The 13,981-nt window shown below is 48.8% G+C and overlaps 1 long non-coding RNA gene across 1 annotated transcript in view; it reads right to left on the minus strand.

Annotated features, from left to right (window-relative positions):
- LOC144829541 (uncharacterized) overlaps positions 1 to 10,830 on the minus strand; it is an 80,520-nt gene extending 69,690 nt beyond the window's left edge. The window contains exon 1 of the long non-coding RNA XR_013610698.1: positions 10,755 to 10,830. This is a non-coding gene — a long non-coding RNA (uncharacterized LOC144829541). The remainder of the gene's footprint in view (positions 1 to 10,754) is intronic.
- Positions 10,831 to 13,981: the final 3,151 nt, after the last annotated feature.

Genomic DNA, 13,981 nt, shown 5'->3' on the forward strand with positions numbered 1-13,981 from the left:
ATAGCAGACACTCAGAGGAGCGGGAGGGGCACGACCGAGGGGGAGGAGAGGAGCAGCAGGAGTGATGAAGGCCGCTGGAAATCACTAACTGTTTTGGATTGTCGGGTGGTGAGGTGGATCTGCAGCCAGTTTCCTAGCTGCATTTTGCTGACTGCGTAGCGGCTGTGGATCGGCCCGGGTTCAGAGACAGTGGTTAGGGGTTTGGGGGGGGGGGCAATGGCTCTCCTCCCATTTACTACTTGTAATTAGTTTGTAGGTTAGGTATTGGGCGACCGGCACACTGCTAGTTGGGGATGGGCGACAGCCGTATGCAGGGGTCTAGGGAGGGGGGTGTGGGGGTTGGGAGTGATCGGGTTTCTTACTGTCGGGGTTGTATTGTATACAGAATTGTCTGCATATTTCGATGGTTTGTTTATTAGTTTGCACTATGCAACCCATTTTTTTCCTTTTTTCAGGAGACAATGTCTTGAGCGGACTGCTTCCATACCAGTTAAATGTCCAATGTTAGACGGGGATCAGGGATAAGTGTGCTTAGTTGGAATGTCAATGGCTTGGGAGACAGACTTAAGAGGGGTATGGTGAGCCAAATGGTCCGACGGCACTCCCCGGACGTGGTGCTCTTACAGGAGAAAACCCGAAGGGCACACCTTTCTGTCTCCATAGCTGCACAACCTATTATAATGAATTTAATGAATCAAATTCTTAATCAATCTTTTTAGTTGTCCCAAATTTAAACCAGTAGTGTTCATACTTATACTTCTCTGTTTGTTTTCCATTCTATCCATTTTCATGGTTCCTTTGCTTTTCAAAAAACACAGGAGAATCACTGTTTCCTCATGCCACGTTTTTAATGCAAGTCACCCAATGCATTTCGGGAATAATCCCTTCTGAACGCCGAGCCCAAAATATTGGCGAGGTTGCTGGCGATGAGATTGGCAAAAGATTATCACCAAAACACACAGGATGATGGACGGAATGTTGCACAATGCCAAAAAATTCACCCCAGTCACAGATCTGGGTTTAATCCATTGTTATTTTGCTCACCAAGCCACCCCAGTTCAGACATGGCCATATGCAAATCAGTCTTGACCCTGTGCCTCATGGGAACCGTCCAGACCGAACTGCCAAGCCATGTCTTCCCTGGACCGGAATCAATTCACCGCCTTGATACATCCGGACCAATCCGACTTCATGCCTCGCCGCAACACAGCCCTTAACTTGCGGTGGTTACACGGGGTGCTATGATGATTCAGGAGCCGGCAGTCTTGGTGTCCTTAGATGCCACCATGGCGTTCAATAGAGTAGGGTGGTCATATTTATTCGCGGTGTTGGGGAAGCTTGGTTTTGGTTCTGGGTTTGTGGGTTGGGTGCGCCTCCTTTATGCCCAGCCTTTGGCGAGGGTTGTAGTGAATAATCAGAAGTCAGCTGACTTTCTCCTCAGCAGGGGTATGAGACAAGTCTGTCCCCTGTCCCCGCTTCTGTTTGCCTTGGCTTTGGAGCCCCTGGCGGCATGGGTTCGGTGGGACCGTACGATCCGCTGCTTACGGTGGACGTTGGAGTGGGAGGACAAAATCTCATTGTACGTGGATGCGATCCTGCTTTACCTCACCAACCCAAGGGGATCTCTTATATCTTTTTGGGACGTACTAGCCATTTTTGGGAGGTACTCTGGCTTTGCTATAAACTGGTCGAAGTCAGACTCTTCGTTCTTAGGGGTGACACACCGATTCTTCCACAAAATTGCCAGTTATAGATCGAGTCGATTGGGTTTAGATACCTAGGCATTTACGTCATGCTTGGCCCGAAACTACGATATGACAACAATCTCGGGCCCCCTTGAGTAGATTTAAAGGTGACGTGGCACCCTAGAAGGCGCTCCCGCTCTCGCTTCTGGTGTGGCGTTCTCCAAACTCACTCTCCGTTGGTATGACGGGGGTATAGGCCTGCCGGACCTGAAGAAATACTACTAGGCCTCCCAGTTGGCCGGAGTGAACCATGCAATATACGGGCCTCCTGGGGACCCAGGGTATGCTATGGACCGCTGGCAGGTTCCGGGCGGCGACTTCACCAGAGTGCTTTATGCTAGACCTTGTCGGTTTCCTCTATCTAGACCAACGGCACATGCCGTTCAGGTGTGGCACGCGGCGAATAGGCACCTCAAGTGAGAAGGGAGACTCACACTGGCCACCCCGCTGTGGAACTCAGAGTTTGGGTAGCTTACGGAAAACTAAGGGGTTTGACAAGTGGGATCTCATTGGGATTACACAGATTAAAGATGTATGGGGGAAAGAGACAGTTCTCCCGTTCAGTTCCCTTCAGCAGCAATACCATCTCCGTGATCGTGAACATTGCCGTTACCTCCAGATCTGGCATGCCCTACTGGCCAATATCCCCAAGGACGCGTCGCTTCCTGACGCCTCCCCCCTCGAGGACCGAGTGCTAGACGGCCATCTCCCCGATAAAACCATCTCCCTAATATACAAGAAGCTTATTAATCATACGGAGGATCCACTGGTCCTCCTGAGAACACACTGGGGTGAGGATGGAATAGAGTTGGATGATGAGGACTGGCGGGAGGCGGTTTCCTCTCCACGGACGGTAGGGATACAGATGAGGCTTCGATTAGTACAACTAAAAATTCTCCACAGATCATATGTCACCGGGCCTCGTCTGGTCCATATGGGTCGCCCGGAGGGCGGGGAGCGTAGGAGGGGATGCGGGGAGCATGGAACGTTTATGCATATTCTGTGGCATTGTTCTGGGGTGCGGCATATTGGGAGGGGGTACACGAAAAACTAAGGGAGGTCCTGGGTGTGGAGATACGGCCAGAAGCGCGCAGGTGTATTCTGAATGTCTGGGAACCCAAGGATCTGTCTGCATTCGGAAACAGTGGGTTATGTTGGTATGCATGATAGCTAAGCGAAACATCGCCCAGTTGTGGGGAGCCAGCCATCCCCCTCGGATCGACAAGTGGGAGGAGGATCTGGACTGGTGCATGTTCAGTGAGAGGTCAGTTTATGTAGCTAGGGGGTGTCCGGCGAAGTGGGGGAAGGTCTGGGAGGCCTGGAATCAATACCGCAGGGATATTTGTGTGCCCACGGTGTGTTCAGAGGAAGTGGAGGCGCAGGTGTCCCCTTGATCTCTTACCTACATACTGTGTTTATTATTTTGAAGTATGGAAATGGACTGATGTCCATTGCAAGATCTGGCAATTTCCCCTAATGTGTTTTTCTTTGTCGTTTTGTTAATAAAAAGATTTATAAAAAAAAAAACATTCTTCAGTTGTGATCTCTTCAGGGGAGTGTCTGTGAATGTCATCTAGAATGCATAACATTACTTAGTTTTTTGGGGGAAGCAAGTTCGTTCACAGCTCCACCCCAAAATCAAGATACCATAAGAAAGGCGACATCTTCACTGTATGCCTCCTTACCCAAACTATTAAGATTCGTGTGGTATCTTCCACTGCCGTCCTCCCCCCTCTTTGGCAGCTCGGATTACAATGGAACTGCTCGCGGTGACATCACTTAGAATGTCACCGCGACCAGGGTTCCAAGGCGAGCGGTTGGATCATCTACCAGAACTGGGGGCACAGGAAGCGAGAGGCCTGAATGAGTTAGAAATCAGTCTTAAGAAATTAGATATGCATTACCTTCCCAAGACTAGCACAATAATGGAGAGGTACCATTTCGGAACAAGCATTTACAATGCAATGGTTTCGCCTTTGGAAAAGTTAGAGTTATTGGCATTGTAAATGACAAAATTTGTATTTATGTGTTGGTTTTGAAAACAGATAAATAAATGGCATTGTCATTTACATTGCCATTAGCTTAATCTCTGCAGTCACTCTGCACTCTCTAGCACTCCCTACTCACTCTGCACTCTCTAGCACTCCCTAGAACTCCCTACGCACTCTGCACTCTCTAGCACTCTGCACTCTCTAGCACTCCCTACGCACTCTGCACTCCCTATGCACTCTGCACTCCCTATGCACTCTGCACTCCCTATGCACTCCCTATGCACTCTGCACTCCCTATGCACTCTGCACTCCTTATGCACTCTGCACTCCCTATGCACTCCCTAGCACTCCCTACTCACTCTGCACTCCCTGTGCACTCTGCACTCCCTATGCACTCCCTGTGCACTCTGCACTCCCTGTGCACTCCCTATGCACTCTGCACTCTGCACTCCCTATGCACTCTGCACTCCCTATGCACTCTGCACTCCCTAGTGCACTCCCTATGCACTCTGCACTCCCTATGCACGCTGCACTCCCTGTGCACGCTGCACTCCCTGTGCACTTTGGACTCCCTAGCACTCCCTACTCACTCTGCACTCCCTGTGTACTCTGCACTCCCTGTGCACTCTGCACTCCCTATGCACTCTGCACTCCCTATGCACTCTGCACTCCCTATGCACTCTGCACTCCCTAGTGCACTCCCTATGCACTCTGCACTCCCTGTGCACTCTGCACTCCCTGTGCACGCTGCACTCCCTGTGCACGCTGCACTCCCTGTGCATGCTGCACTCCCTAGCACTCCCTACTCACTCTGCACTCCCTGTGCACTCTGCACTCCCTATGCACTCTGCACTCCCTATGCACTCTGCACTCCCTGTGCACTCTGCACTCCCTGTGCACTCTGCACTCCCTGTGCACTCTGCACTCCCTGTGCACTCTGCACTCCCTGTGCACTCCCTATGCACTCTGCACTCACTCTGCACTCCCTATGCACTCCCTATGCACTCCCTATGCACTCTGCACTCCCTATGTACTCTGCACTCCCTGTGCACTCCCTATGCACTCTGCACTCCCTATGCACTCTGCACTCCCTATGCACTCTGCACTCCCTAGTGCACTCCCTATGCACTCTGCACTCCCTGTGCACCCTGCACTCCCTGTGCACTCTGCACTCCCTCTGCACTCTGCACTCCCTCTGCACTCTGCACTCCCTCTGCACTCTGCACTCCCTCTGCACTCTGCACTCCCTCTGCACTCTGAACTCCCTCTGCACTCTGAACTCCCTGTGCACTCTGAACTCCCTGTGCACTCTGCACTCCCTGTGCACTCTGCACTCCCTATGCACTCTGCACTCCCTACGCACTCTGCACTCCCTACGCACTCTGCACTCCCTACGCACTCTGCACTCCCTACGCACTCTGCACTCCCTACGCACTCTGCACTCCATGTGCACTCTGCATTCCCTATGCACTCTGAACTCCCTATGCACTCCCTATGCACTCTGCACTCCCTATGCACTCCCTATGCAGTCTGCACTCCCGAGCACTCTGCACTCCTTATGCACTCTGCACTCCCTATGCACTCTGCACTCCCTATGCACTCTGCACTCCCTATGCACTCTGCACTCCCTATGCACTCTGCACTCCCTATGCACTCTGCACTCCCTATGCACTCTGCACTCCCTATGCACTCTGCACTCCCTTGCACTCCCTAGCACTCTGCACTCCCTAGCACTCTGCACTCCCTAGCACTCTGCACTCCCTAGCACTCTGCACTCCCTAGCACTCTGCACTCCCTAGCACTCTGCACGCCCTAGCACTCTGCACGCCCTAGCACTCTGCACGCCCTAGCACTCTGCACGCCCTAGCACTCTGCACGCCCTAGCACTCTGCACGCCCTAGCACTCTGCACGCCCTAGCACTCTGCACGCCCTAGCACTCTGCACTCCCTAGCACTCCCTAGCACTCTGCACTCCCTAGCACTCTGCACTCCCTAGCACTCTGCACTCCCTAGCACTCTGCACTCCCTAGCACTCTGCACTCCCTAGCACTTACCTTTAACTGGAACACGACAGCAACGAGACACACAAAGGGGAGACGACATAAGACGGAACACGGAGCAAAAGTATAAACAAAATGCTGCTTACCTGATCGGAAATCACAACAACTTCCTGGCAACGTAAATCTCGCCGACCACTCCGGCTAAAGGCACTTCCAAAAAGACGAAAACATCACGGGAGAAAAAAATAAAATACACGCCCACAGCCACATGACGTCAGAAAAGAGGCAGGATGAGAAAAACATCGCCGAAACGCCCACGAATCGCCTCGAACTATGACAGGCAGATCTCACTTCCAATGGCTAGCCTCCATTTATGGAGGTAGCCAATGGAAGTGAGAGGCGTAACAAAGCACCATACTCTTCACAAAAGATTTCGCCTGCGCGAACCGCTGCTTGCGCAGCTTTTCGCCAGGTCGAAACCTAAAAAGGGTACAGAAGGAAGGGGAGTCTGTAGAAGATTTTGTGTCGGACCTACAGAAACTTGCCGCGACATGTAAGTTTGGAGGCGCTAATGAAGAAAGGATCAGGGACCAGTTTGTGTTAGCGTGTAGGACAGAGCGCGTACGTGAGGAGTTATGGTTGAAAGATGACCCACCACTGAGGGACGTCATAATAGTTGCAAAACAGGTAGAACACATGTTGCAGTGTGTCAGTGAAATCAAACAGGACAGTGGTGAGAAAAATAGCGATGACAACCCCAAAGTGAGCGAAGTCGTGACTGAATGTGAGGCGGTGTCTGTGGTCAAAGGACAGAAAATTGTAGGGAAAGAGCAGAAAGACAGCAGAATGGGATGGTCGTTCAAGGGTACCTGTTATAGATGCGGAAAACAGGGGCACATGGCCAATGACAAGGAGTGCCCGGCCCTCAAATTTACATGTAACAAGTACGGCAAGAAAGATAATTTCAGGCAATACTGCAGGAGCGGACAGGGATTTAGCAAACTGAGTAAGGACAGGACAAACGCAGTATGTGACGAAATAGTCGTGCAAGTGGGTGAAGGTCAGATCTGTAACCCCAAAGACACAGTATGTGACGAGATTGTTGTGCAAGTAGGTGAAGGTCAGGCCTGCAGCCCCAAAGACACCATAAAAGTAAAGGGTACTGAAGTAGAGGCATTGTTTGATTCCTGTTCGAGAATAACAATCATCAGTGCAAAGGAATTTTCACGGGTGTCTAATGGGAAGATTAGTTTGAGAAGGATGGATGTAAGGCCCGGGGGGTATGCTGGTCGCCCCATCTCTATGAAGGGTTATTTCTGGGACACAGTTGAATACAGGGACAGGACAACAGTGTCCAAGGTCTATGTATCTACAGTCGGAGACAACATCCTGAGCTGGCAGGCACAGAAGGAGTTAGGGGTCTATCTCAATCCAAATAGCAATCCCCAAATCTTGATACAAGAAGTACAAGAGTCAAAGGAAGATTTGGTGACGGAGTTCAAATAAGTATTTAGTGAAGAACTTGGGTGCTTGAAGAATTACTGCCACAAGATCAAACTAAAGGAAAACGCAAAGCCAGTGGAAGCCAAGGTAAGGAAGCTACCCATTGCCATCCAAGAAGCGGTGAAGGCTGAATTGGAGAAACTGTGCAAGGCAGGAGTCATCGAACCAGTGGAAGCGACAGAGTGGCTTGCGCCTATTGTAGCAGCCCAGAAAAAGGATGGGTCGGTTCGGCTGTGCATTGACCTTAGAGCCTTGAACAAGGAGGTTGTGGTCGACCAGTTTCCACTGCCCAACATCACCCAGATGATGAGCATGCTAGAGGGCGCAAGGGTCTTCTCCACACTTGACCTTACCTCTGCTTATTTTCAGATCAAGCTGCACGAGGAGTCGCAAGAACTCACGGCGGTTGTCATGCCCATGGGCGCATTCAAGTTCAGGAGGATGCCTTTCGGCTTGGTATCGGCGGCAGCCGTGTTCCAGAGAATCATGGGGAACATCTTGAGAGAGATCCCTGGCGTCTTATGTTACCAGGATGATGTACTGGTGTTCGCCAAAGACCATGAGGAACACGACAAGAGGTTGAGACAAGTGCTGTCCAGGCTTAGGTCGCAAGGATTAACTGTGAGAAGCGAAAAGTGTGTGTTTGGCTGCAAAGAACTAAACTTTTTGGGTCATAAAGTAACAGCAGAGGGAATCCGTCTGAAAGCAGAGCTCCAGAACACCATTACAAACTTGGTGCCTCCGAAGAGCAAGGATGAAGTCAAGTCCTTCATGGGAATGCTGGAATTCTACAGCAAATTCATACGGAACTTTGCAGGAAGGACTTTTGCGATGCGACGGCTACTAAAAAAGGACGCAGTGTTCATATGGTGCGACGAGTGCCAAAGAGAGTTTGAGGATGTGAAGAACGCACTCGCAGAAGCACCCAGCCTTAAATCTTTCATACCCAGTCGTGTGACAGTAGTCACCACCGACGCAAGTGCCAAGGGGCTAGGGGCGGTCCTCACCCAAGTAGGAACAGGCAGAGAAAAAACAATAGCTTTCGCCTCAAGATCTCTACAGAAGTCAGAGAGCAATTACTCCGTGATCGAAAGAGAGGCCTTGGCGGTGTTCTGGGCTTTGGGCAAATTCAGAGACTTTCTATGGGGCACAAAGTTCATTCTTCGGACGGACCACAAGCCATTGGTGGAGGTTTTCGGTAAGAAGGGCCTGGATGCGATCCCCAGCAGGATCAGACGCTGGGTTGTAAGTCTCAAAGAATACACATTCCGTGTTGAATATGTCCCTGGAACGCAAAATCTTGCAGCAGACTGTTTGTCACGACTGATAAGGGATAATGATGAGAACGAACCGAAGGGAATAGTGGAAGAGGAAATTGAAGACTACCAAGAGGAAAATGTGTGTGCTATAATCAGAGAGCCATCGGAAAAGAAACGTGGAAAGAAGCACTGAGGTCTGACGAGGTCTTGGATGTTGTGTGCAAAAGAGTAAAAAGCAAATGGAAACATGAAGATAAGCGGGAAGACGCTCTACGGCCTTTCTGGATTGTCAAAGATTAGCTGTCTGTGGTCGACAATTGTCTGTTCAGGGGGACAAGGTTGGTACCTCCCACGGCCGTGAGAGAAGATCTGGTGGATATGGCTCATGATGGCCACCTAGGCATCACCAAGACCAAACAAAGATTGAGAGAAGACTACTGGTGGCCGCGCATGGACCTCGCCATTGAAAGAAAAGTAAGAGACTGCATCCCGTGCAGCATCAGCAACAAAGTGCTGAAACAACTCACGCCTCCAATGGTGTGTAGGCCACCCCCATCAGGACCTTGGGAAGAGTTGGCGTTGGACATCATTGGCCCGCTGACGGGTGAAGTGCGCACGCCGTACATTCTGGTGCTCATGGATCTGTACTCCAGATGGCCGGAAGTAAAGGTTGTAAGCGAAATTACAACGAAGACCGTCATTGAGTTCCTACAAGAGTTATTCAGTAGAGAGGGACAACCTAGAAGTCTACTCACGGACAATGGGGTGCAACTCTGTTCGAAAGAAATGGAGGACTTCCTTGAGGAGAGGGGAATCACACACAAACGTTGTGCTTTGTACCACCCGGAGACCAATGGCATGGTCGAACGCTTCAATAAGACTCTCAAAGAGAGCACTCAGTTGGCCAAAACCAGCGGCATGAACTGGAAGGAAGAAGTATGGAGACGGGTAGAAGCATACAGGTTTACCCCCCACCAAACAACGGGCATCACCCCTTTTGAGCTCCGAGCGAGAATACCCAACACAAAACTGTCGCCTGGCTGGATGGGGTGGCACAAGGGATGGTCAGACCACTCCAAAGAAGCGAAAGGACTAGAGAGACAGAGGGAAGCAGTGGTTGAGAGGAAAGAAAGGTTTGACAGACTCCACTCAACGCTTGAGGCAGGATTCAAAGTCAGAGACGATATTAAGATCAGGACACCTACTGGGAGGGCAAGTTGGTCTGAATACAGTAGGCCCACTAAGATTACTAAATTGTTTAGGAATACTGTAAAGACCCAGGAAGGAAAGATCTGGAACCTGGGAAGAGTTGTGAGGTATCACCCCCCCTGGGCAGGATTCCTGTAGGGAAGGAGGGCGTGTAAACAATTTCGAGAAGAGCAAGGGTTTCCCTCCCAGGGAACAGGGGACGGTCCCTCACCCAGGTGGTAGGGCAAGCCGGAGAGTGACCAGACCGCCCAGACATCTAGAGCAATATGTGATGATGTAGCTTTCTGTTGTACACCTGTTTTCTTATGTTTCATTTCTGATGTTTCATTCTGTAGGGAAGGGGGATGTGTGGTATCTTCCACTGCCGTCCTCACCCCTCTTTGGCAGCTCGGATTACAATGGAACTGCTCGCGGTGACATTACTTAGAATGTCACCGCGACCAGGGTTCCAAGGCGAGCGCCGTGGAGTCACAGTGAAGCTGTCACCTGTTGTGGCTGGGGTCGTTTTGTACCTACGCTTGTCAGAGCAAATAAACTACGGCTTACCTTTCATCCTATTGTGTCTGCCATGAGTTCTCGCCAATTTCACAATTCCCTTCATAGGAACTAGAATCTCAGGGGGGCTCTAGTTGAGGTCATACTGTCAAGCCAAAGCATTGTTATAAGCCACCAGCCTAGCCGCATCCCTTCCCTTAAGGCAGAATACAAACAAGGTGATTATGTAAATGCCCCTGAAGCCTACCTTTCCGTCGGTATCTCCGGCATGTACTGAGTCGAGGGGGAGGCGCCGACCGGACTAGGCGGCATCCTTTTAACTACATCATTATTCAGAACCAGGTGTTTAAAATCCCCAATAGATACACCTCAACGAATCAAACACACCTCATTGGTTCAAAAGCAAAGACCCGTAAAGCACGCTTCTTTTAAATAAAGACTCAGAACTTTATTTACAACACCAATATCAAGTCCGAGAAGCAACTCCCTTTATCTGTTTACCATCGGGTGCCGTAATTATAAATTGACCAAATAAACTCATGCTTTACGCACCATACCAGGATAGAGAAAGTTGTCATCGAATTTCACAAAGTGTTCACATCCGTTGTTTCCAAGCAGAGACTCTCGCGGGCACTGCATCAGACCCGCCTCATGTACTAAGCGCTCAGGACTACAAACTGACGTCACAAACGTGACGTTTGTAGTTCGGGGTACGCCGTGAATACAAAATTATATTCCCTTGCGGTAAATACAGAGTAGCCGCATTCAGTTCCTGCTCGTCCCTGGGGCTAAAACACGAGCCTTCGCTATTAATAGCGGCTCACTCTGTCCGACTTACACACAGGGCCATCCTCACTTTGCCTTATAAAAAAGGTGTATTTAGAGATAGTCTGATCATGTTAGAGGCAGGGCTTTAAGTGGGCCCGGTCGCACCGGGTCTTAGCACCGGCAGTATTTTTAAGGAGGCCTCGAAACGGGTCTCTATCGGGCTCTGTTTTGTGCCCTGGCACAGGGGGTCAGTTTTTTTCTTGCGTTATAGGGAAAGGGACAGCCTTTAAAGAGAGTGATTTTCTCACTGGATTTCTCTTCTCTTTTCGGAACTAAGGAGCAGCAGCATTGTCGTAATGTCACCAGGGCTTTATGTGGAAGCTTTTTAAATGTAATATACAAGCCGCAGTTGCTGCTTATTTATCTTATGCAACTAACAACCATTGACAAAGCCAATGGTCCTGACTTGTTGTAAGTATGATGTTACTTGTTGTATCATATATATCTGGATGCAATGACAGATACCACAAAATACCAGGCGGGTGGCACACTATGCTAAGCACAAACTTTTAGCTTATCTGTTTTAAAGCCATGCCCTTAATTACATTGGCCACACCCCCTTGAGAGACCCCCCAGTTTTTTCATCCCACTTAAACCCCTGGTTAGAGGTTATAGTACTCCCTAGTGACTCATACATGGTATATATCAGGGGTACTGTATTTAAATAATTAATGCCCAAAACTACAAAATGTCGTCACTGACGCGACATTTGTAGTTCAAAATACAGTGAGTAATACTGCAACCAGCTTGTTTTGTATCATGCATTAGAGGTTGTCCTCACATGCAAGACGACTGTGATTCATCATAAGCAAAGACATCAAATGAGTTATTAAAAGGGTATCCCACTCGGTCCAAAACGGGTGTTAAAATAGTGTAAATAGGCATACCCAAACTAGATCTTAGTGGCTCCAACGTTGGCAAAAGGTCATATGTCCTATATATGGCAGATTACATGGTCCAATACGAAATGGGCACCGATCACCTCCTTTACAGAGCAAAAAACCCATTCATTTCAACTATAACCTCAAGGCTCAACAAGGACCCAAAGATTGGTCATCTCTCGAAAAGATGAGAGGTTCTTATCTAAATAGTCTCTGGATGATCAGAAGATCTAGGTCAGACTATCAGAAAAAGAGAGTATCAAGGTGATCACAGACTTGTCCATGGTATATCATTGTTTAGACCTTGTACGTCACTATGCAGTCTAAACACCCATCTCTGTTCTTTAATGAACAAATATTTGGAAATGTCACTACAATGTGAGGGTATGAATGGCTTCTCAAGTACCGTCCAGTTAAAATCATCAGCACCATGGTTCTTTTCAACAAAGTGTCTTGTAAGCTTTGTCAAAGTTTTTTTAAACCTGAAAGAGCTTTCGTGTTCCGGCATGCGTGATTTAACCTTTCGGGTAGTCATGCCCACATACTGGATCTGACAAGGGCAGCTCAACAGGTAAATGAGGTTTTCACTGTTACAATTAGTAAAAGTGGATTGAATCCATGGTTGGTCTGTCCCTTTGTCAACAGATGTAGAATGTTTAGACTGAGGACAAATAGAGCAGCCTTCACGGGGATAATGTCCCACTACCGCCGGTAGATCCCAAAGTGCCCCCACAGGTCTCCTGGGTATGGATTTAGAGCAAGTGTGCACCAAACGATCCAATAAGTTGGCTAATCTTTTAAATGCAAACAGTGGAGATGCAATTTTCTCATTGCAGCAATTTAGAATCTACCAGTGTTTACGAATGACCCTCTGTGTGCTATTGGCTTTAGTGCAAAAAGTGCTCACAAATGTCAGCCGGTCCAGTGGTGGTTTCGTAACTGGAGGTTCTAAAAGAGCTTCACAATGGTTATTGCTAGCTCGTTTCAATGAGCGTTTCAACAGTTTACGTGGATAATGTCTCGATATTAGCTGCTCAGTCAGGCCTTCAGCATGAGTTCTAAATGTGCTGTCTGTTGAACAATTTTTTCGCACCCGAAGAAACTGCCCATAGGGCAGATTATTCTTTAGTGCCTTAGAATGTTGACTCTCATATAGCAATAAGGGGAGAGGAGTTGGCCTAACGGCTAGGGCGCTCGACCTCGGACCTGGGGATCTTGGTTCGAGTCTCGGTAACGACGCCAAAACCTCCTGTGATTCTGGGCAAATCACTTAATCTCCCCGTGCCTAAAAAAATGAAAGTGTGTCCTCATGTAACGTAACTGGAAAATATGTAAAGTGCTCTGATACCTGATTCGGTTCGGGTCTAGTTCGCGCTATATAAAACTCTGCAAAAAAAAATAAATAAGGAATTGCGTGCCATTGGCTTACGGTACAATTCAGTCGGAGTTGCAAAGATAGATAAATCTAGGAAAGCCAGTCTTTCTTTGTCAATCTCCACCGTAAATTTGAGAAACTGGTTTCTAGAATTCAACCACTCGTGGAATTGGAGTATAGACTTGTGATCACCACACCACTAACACGTCATCTATATAACACTTCTACAAGCGAATTGACGTAAAAAATGGATTTGCAGGTGTCAACACATGTTCCTGCTCAAAAGAGTGTACATACAAATTAGCCAGGCTCGGCGCAAAAACACTGCCCATGCTGGTCCCAGAGACCTGCAAATAGATAGTATCTTCATACCTAAAAAAGTTGTCTTTCATGGCCAATCTGGCTAGTGCCATGATGAAGTGGACCGGGGTACTAGATTCTAGGTCCGCTTCACCTAAGATAGAAAAATTTGTCTCCAGTGTCTCGTCTTGTGGGATAGAAGTATAAAGTGATTCGACATTGAATGAGACTAGAAAGTCTCTCTTCATGTCATATTCGATGTCGGGTATCACTCGTACGACGTCCTTAGTATCTTGTAGATAAGTGGGCATTTTCTGTAAATAGGTCAAGGAAGGTGCACAAGGGTTCTAAAATAGAGCCTTGGCCAGAGATGATAAGCCTCCCCGGAGGTGGTC

The sequence above is a fragment of the Lissotriton helveticus genome, chromosome 4_1 (assembly GCF_964261635.1).
Source record: "Lissotriton helveticus chromosome 4_1, aLisHel1.1, whole genome shotgun sequence".
Lineage (NCBI taxonomy): Eukaryota > Metazoa > Chordata > Amphibia > Caudata > Salamandridae > Lissotriton > Lissotriton helveticus.